This window comes from Eptatretus burgeri, chromosome 8 (assembly GCF_056783735.1).
Source record: "Eptatretus burgeri isolate ZD-2024b chromosome 8, Ebu_testis_v1, whole genome shotgun sequence".
Classification (NCBI taxonomy): Eukaryota; Metazoa; Chordata; class Myxini; order Myxiniformes; family Myxinidae; genus Eptatretus; species Eptatretus burgeri.
Genome location: NC_140968.1, coordinates 1 through 7,500, shown reverse-complemented (window position 1 = coordinate 7,500; position 7,500 = coordinate 1).

The window sequence follows — 7,500 nt, the reverse complement described above, 5'->3', positions numbered from 1 at the left end:
TTCTTCTACTTTTACATTTGCTTTTGGTGTATAATTGTATACGTGTGCTTTCCGTTTGCCGCGGAATAAATGTACTTTATGTTGAACTGTTTTTCCCGTTTCGCTCCGTCTTTTCTTTCATTGAATCTCCATCTTACTTCACGTAAAGGGTTGGTTGTGGGCTAAATACGCCCAATAATTAATCGAACTGTCGAGGTTGACGATAACACCGCTCGGTTATCCCGATAGTACGGAACGGGTTGCTTAAAGTGGCCCGTGTCCGAAGTCGACCTGCGGCGAGGTGCGATCGCCCGGTCTACCCTCCGTGTGGGTACTTAGGTAGGTCGAATTTGGCGAGCAACCCTATCCCACGCGGGGGGCCGATTGGCACGATCGTGCTGAGGCCGAAAGGCCCACCCGTGACTAGTTCCCGGCGTTAGTCCGAGAGGGTCACGACGGGATTGTCCGTCCGGTGGGCGACGTGCCGCGATTCGAGTTACGTGGCCGCTCGCACGCCGGCGGGCGCGAATCCGCAACACTGGTGTCAGGTCGTGAGATACAAACTCATCCCCCTCCTCGCGACACTGGTGTCAGAGAACTGGACAACGGGCTCTCCTGTCTCCAGCTAAATTCACGGGAATCGGTCCAGGGGTGAGAGGAGCGACCCCCGATTCCCTCCAAATTATGAGCGATTCAAATTAACCCTTTCCGAGAAATAAGATGGCGTCTCAAGGCGAGCGGGAGCCGGGGGTATTAGAAATGTATATGTGTAGTAATGTAGAGTCCATGGTCCAGGATGAAAACCCCGAGCAGGAAATGTTGGTTGTGCAGGAACACGAACTCGCCCAACTGAACCCAGAGCCCGAAACAGGTGCGGCGGCGGCCGCGGTGTATGACACCTCCCCTCCCCCTCTCCACCAAAACCCCCCGATCCTTGCCGAATCGGCTCACCCAAGCGCACCCGACATGGCCCAGCTATACGCCATGCTGGCAGGAATCAGTGGGGACATGCATGAAATGAAAAACGAAATAAAAAGCATGAACAAGCAAATGAACGAAATGGAAACAAACATGAAGGAAGAAATGAAAGAGCTGGGGGGTGAGACGCAGAACATGGGCCGAAGCCTGCAGGCGGGCATGAAGGCAGTAACCAGGGAGCTTAAAATGGCGACTCCACGTGTGGGAGCGAACGAGCTGGGAGGGAGTGCAACGGCTGTCGGGCCCGCGGTGGAGGCAGGTAAGGAGAAAATAATTCGGGGACGTATTGGGCGAGAAGCGTGACGGAGACGTGCACGAGGGAGATAAGAGACGAGGTGAAAGGAATTGCGAGGGAGAGAAAAGAACAATTAAGACTGAAAGCAAGGATGAGGTACGCGGAGATCGTGAAAGAGCAAGGAGTGAAAAACAGGGAAGGACGGGAGCGACTTAAGGAGAAAGCAAGGTTGACCTACATAAAGATAAGGGAGAGACGCCAGAAAGAAGCAGAGACTAATAGACACAAGGGGACAACAGAAACTAATAAATGTACAGAGACACGGGAGATGGGAACGATAGAGGGAAGACTACACGATGAAGACGGGGTAAGTGACGCACACACACACACGGAGGTAGTGGAGGATAATGGGGGTGAGCTCGCGGACTGGGTAGAGACCCGGTGCGAGCAGTTGGATGGCCTCCTCCAGGAACGAGGGGAGGGAGTATGCCCCCTTGAGGCGAGTCACGACCAGGTGGGTTCGGTCGTGCTTTGCGAGGTTGAGGGGACGGGTGCTGTGGACAGGTGCACGCCGAGCTTGGGGGGTATAGAGGCCCCGGAGACTCTTGTGGGGACACGAATCCCCAGTGTGGTTGTCCCTGTGTGTGTGGTGCAAGGTGTGAGTGCGTCCCCGTGTGTGGATGAAACCGCCAGTATGGATGAGACACCGCGGGCGAGTGCCCCCGCGTGTGTGAGTGAGACACCGCGGGCGAGTTCCCCCGCGTGTGTGAGTGGTGTAGTGGCAAGTGTGCCAAAGGGCGTGCTTCCCAGCATGCCGTGTGTGGATGAGGCACCGTGTGTGAGTGTCGCCGTGTGTGTGAGTGAAACGGCCAGTATGAGTGAGGCACCGCGGGCGAGTGCCCCTGCGTGTGTGAGTGGTATGGTTTGTGTGAGGGAAATGGCACGAGTGAGTGAAAGGCCGCGAGTGAGTGGAGCCACGTGTGCGAGGGAGGTGGCATGCGTGAGTGAATGGCAGAGTGCAAGGGAGACCGTGAGTGTGAGAGAGACAGCGTGTGCCAGGTCGCTGTATGTGAGGGAGATGTCGGTCGGCATGTGTGAACATGCAACCGCGTCTCCCGGTGTGAGTTTAATGGTGAGGTGTGTTAGCGTCGTAACACGCAAGTGTGCGTGTGTCGAATGGAGACGACGACGGCGACAGAGGGACAAAAGCCGGGTAGCGGCTGTAGCTGTTTCGGGGACCGTGCCGGGTTCACCCAGCAGCGAGCGCGAGGTCCGTGCCGTGCAACGCACGAGGCCCCCACGTGCTCGCTTGCGAGAGTGAAGTGCCAGTCCGGAAACGCACGCGGTGGATTTGCCGATCCCGCAGACGGACAAAGTTTAGGCAGGATTATGGATTTGGACCGGACGGGTTCTCCACGCGGGCGTGTGTGTTGCGCTCCAACGGGCAAAGCACATGTGTTCGCGTGGGGAACCCCTCGAGACGTGGGGCTTGTGTTTTTTATGCGCACGGTGACGTCATGGCTGCACGTGGGGTTGGAATCCGGCAGGAGGGGTATCCCTGCCGGATGGTACCGTCCAAGGAGAGACGAGGTACACGTGCAGCTGCATGACGTCACGGGTAGGTGCAAAGTGCGCGAGCTGTGAGTTACCGCGCTGGTGCTGCGCAATTAGAAAAAAAAAAAAAAGCAACCCTCACTTTCGGGTGAACAGGATTCCCGGGCAAGGGGTGGAAGACCCCCTTACCAGGGCACAGGATGAAACTAGTTAGGGGGAAGGGTTAGCTTAGCTAGACCGGCTCCATGGGGCAGGGGTAAGTCCTCATGGGGCCCGTGGAATGGATTAGTTAGAGGGATTGTTAGTCAGATTTAGGTTGGTAAAATGGAAATAATTAATGGGATTATTTGGAGACAGTGACAGACTTGTGAATGTGTCACGGGGACGTAGCTTAGCTACGTAGTGTTAAATGGAACGTGCTGTAGTTTAAGGGACGACGTGGGAGCACGAGTTAGTTAGGGGATGTAGTTAGAAGGATGGCAGAGTTCAGCGGTGAGTGTGTTGAAGAGTTGGTGAGTGAAGTGGAAGCATGTGCTTGGTGAGTGAGTGAGGCCAGCGGGTCTGTGTGAGTGGAGAGAATGGGGAATGCATGGTGCGATGAGTGATTGGGGGGAGGAGTGACTCCCGCCCAAGGGACCCCTGGGTCAGTGTAGAGTGAGTTAGGGGGTTAGTTAAATTGAAAAATTGGAGGTCGTTTTGTTGTTGGGGTGAATGTAGGCTCGAAACCCATTTGGAGGGGTGCAGGAGCCCTGTTGACGGGCTGGGAGCGTGGCTGCGAAAAGTGAGTATCGCTGAGTGGGTACCCCGGGCACCAGGCTAGTCGGCCGTAGTAGGCCAAGGGCCCATGGGGGGGCCGGGATAGCGTAGTGGGCACGGGTGCGCCTGCTTGGTGCGGGGGCCCGGGGCGCCATTAGCCGCGTGGGCAGTGTTGAGGGCACGGGTGACCCTCGGAAAGGGGCTTGGGAAGCCAGCCTGCCACGTGTGCGTTTCAGGGGAGGTGCCATGGGGGGCACTCCCCGGTGTTTAGGGAGCTGGTAGGCTCGGAGGCAGTGTAGTGCCCGGGGGTGCCATAGCGGGAGATTCGGCAGAGGGTCGTGCCTACCAAAGGGAGCCACGCGTCCCAGCCATGAGACCGTGTGAGGGCACGGAGAGAAAATTGGGGGGCAAAGCCCGAAATTGTGAGGACACCAACACAGGCGACGGGAATCTGGGTTGTTAGAACCAATAGTTTAAGCGAGAGGCGCTTGTTGAAAGCCCCGGGGTAGTTTAACAGTTAAATGGTTAGGGTAGATAGGAAGTGTACTCCTCCGCACCATCCATCCCCTCGCTCTCGTTGTGGGCTGCTGGACCCACTTTGGGTTAGATCGCTGAACTCTGGGGAGGCCATCTTGAGGCTTCATTGGGCCTCGACGCAGGATGCTAGCTCTCCCTTATTCCCCTCCGGGAAGGGAACGTAGGGGTTGGGAGTAGGCTAGGTGACAGGATAGGTTAGCCGAACAAAGACGATAAAGGGGTTAAGGGGACGATTTATAGTGGGGAAGTAAAAATAAAAAAATAAGTTGGGGCTAAATTGGGGTTTGACAAATTAAGGGAGTGGGTATAGACAGTGACAGGCAAAGGCGATAGGTTGGGAGGGAGACCGTAGAGTAGGTCCGAGCCCGCCTTCCGAGTGGCCAGCACCACCGCACTCCCTCCACCAACCTCCACTGAACGGCAAAGGCTGGTCAGCTTCATCTGCTGGCTGCATTGCTGCAAGGCAAAGGCCGGCCCACTTCATCGGCAGCTGCTGTGCTGCAAGGCCTGTGCCGGTCGGATTGTCTGCAGCTGCTGTGCTTCAAGGCCTGTGCCGGCCAGTTCATCTGCCGGCTGTGTTTGCCTGCAGCGGCCTTGTTCTGCAGGCTGTGTTTGCCTGATCACCTTTGCCATGCCATGCCCACTGCCCCTGTTCACCAGCCCCGTTCAATTTTTGCTTTGCCCCCCCCCTGTTCATTGCCATGTGCGCCAGGATCAGAGGAGAAAGTGGCGGCCCGTGCACCGTGTTTGCGTCCATCCATTCATCCATCCATTCGTTGTGTTCATTGCGTGTGCCACTTGAGCTGGCACGGAGACTGCGTTTGTGCAGCCCATGCACCGTTGTGGTTCACTGCGTTCAGTTCAAAAGGGAAGGCCTTGGACTGCGTGTGAGCAGCCGGCCACGTTCCCTGTCACCTGCGTTGTTTGAGCCAGAGACTGCATGCGAGCAGCCTTGCTCCCTGCTAATTGCTTTCTTTTTGCAGAGTCCATTGATCCTGGGCCATGGTTTAGTGTAAAATTTGTAAGTTAAGGTTAAGATGTACTGTAAATATGAGTGCGCCCCCGGCATGTCTGTCCTAGCGCCGGCAATTTTATTTAAGTCGTCCGTGTGAGTGGGTTTGTTTAGGTAGTTACTCAGCCCTCAGGTTATTTATTTTGGGGACACGAATACCATGAATGTCGCACTCAGGGATCCGTAGGTAAAATGTACTAGGGGAAAACTACACATGATGGCGCACGAAAATTTGACGACTCGGGACGAGTCTGTAAAAAGGGGAGGGGGTCGTGTTGTGGTTGACGAAATTCGCAAACCACCATTCAGGTCCCGTAGGTGAGATATCTCTGTAAGTATATGTGTAGTCAGCCCAAACCCGTTGTTTAGAAGGAATAAATGTCATTCATTCGGGCTGCGACCCTTTTAGATAGCCGTTTTTCTTTTACTATCTTTATTTTGGACCAACCGCCATTACTACTACCACAACCACCACCAACCACGTCTCAACAGCCATCACACAACAACCACCAACCGCAACGCCGCTTCACAACAACAGCCACGACCCTTGCCGTCACATCTCACTTTCGCAACCATCGCATCACCGCCATTCCCGCGCCGCTTGTGGGCACCGATCCTGGACTCGTACAGGGCGCGCACCGAGCAGCGGGTGCAAAAACACCAGCCTTTCCGAGAAATCGGATCAAGAATCATTCACGCCCACTTTTCCTCTGTCCAATGGGGAGCCAGCCAGAGGTGAAGGGTCGAAGGTGAAGGAGCGAAGCCCCGGGGGCTATAAAGGGCCACGTTCGCTCGCCGAAAAGGCAGTTGTTGAGGGAGTTTCTGAATCGGGAGAGAAAAAGAGTTTCTGAATCGCAGTTGGATGGAGTTGAGAAAAGTGGAGAGTGGGAGAGTTGGAGAGTTGTGGCCGCGGCGAAGGCAGTCGAGAGGGCGCTCGTGTCAGAGTCGGGGAGCTGCGGAGAGGGGAGGCCGGTAACGCGACCGAGGTCGCGGTGGAGTCGCTCGTCGCGGGACCCAAGCCAGCGAGATATCCTCATTCCCCCGAGCATCAACAACCCTCCCTGTTTCCCCCCGCGCTGAGATAGTGTGAGAAGGGGGGCCCGCGTTCCCACCCCATTCCAGGCAGTGCCAGCGAGGCCCGCGGAGTCGGGGCGCCGCCGCCATTTTGCGGCTCATCACCAGACGGGTAGGCTCGACGCGGTCTCGGCCCCAGGCCCGTCTGCCCCCTTGTAGTTGAGGGTGGTCCCTTTTTCTTTTGCGTTGAGTATATGTGTTGGCGGCGCCGTCTGTGAAGTAAAACTGTATAAGTGTTGCCGTGTGCTCGGTAGTCGGTAGTAGATCTGCATTGTTACATTTTCTTTTTGTGCAGAATTGTTGTGTTTCTTCTACTTTTACATTTGCTTTTGGTGTATAATTGTATATGTGTGCTTTCCGTTTGCCGCGGAATAAATGTGCTTTATGTTGAACTGTTTTTCCCGTTTCGCTCCGTCTTTTCTTTTATTGAATCTCCATCTTACTTCACGTAAAGGGTTGGTCGTGGGCTAAATACGCCCAATAATTAATCGAACCGTCGAGGTTGACGATAACACCGCTCAGTTATCCTGATAGTACGGAACGGGTCGCTTGAAGTGGCCCGTGTCCGAAGTCGACCTGCGGCGAGGTGCGATCGCCCGGTCTACCCTCCGTGTGGGTACTTAGGTAGGTCGAATTTGACGAGCAACCCTATCCCACGCGGGGGGCCGATTGGCACGATCGTGGTGAGGCCGAAAGGCCCACCCGTGACTAGTTCCCGGCGTTAGTCCGAGAGGGTCACGACGGGATTGTCCGTCCGGTGGGCGACGTGCCGCGATTCGAGTTACGTGGCCGCTCGCACGCCGGCGGGCGCGAATCCGCAACAATATATATATATATATATATATATATATATATATATATATATATATATATATATATATATATATATATAAAAAAAATATATATATATATATATATATATATATATATATATATATATATATATATATATATATATATATATATATATACACACACACACATACACACTGATGAGCTAAAACATTATGACCACTGACAGGTGAAGTGAATAACATTGATTATGTTGTTACAATGGCACTTGTCAAGGGGTGGGATATATTAGGCAGCAAGTGAACAGTCAGTTCTTGAAGTTGATGTGTTGGATGCAGCAGAAATGGGCAGGCGTAAAGACTTGAGCGACTTTGACAAGGGCCAAATTGTTATGGCCAGATGAATGGGTCAGAGCAACTCTGAAACGGCAAGGCTTGTGGGGTGCTCTTGGTCAGCAAAGGTGAGTACCTACCGACAGTGGTCAGAGGAGGGACAAACCACAAACCGGCAACAGGGTGTTGGGCACTCAAGGCTCATCGATGCGCGAGGGCAACGAAGGCTATCCCGTCTCGTCCGAACCAAC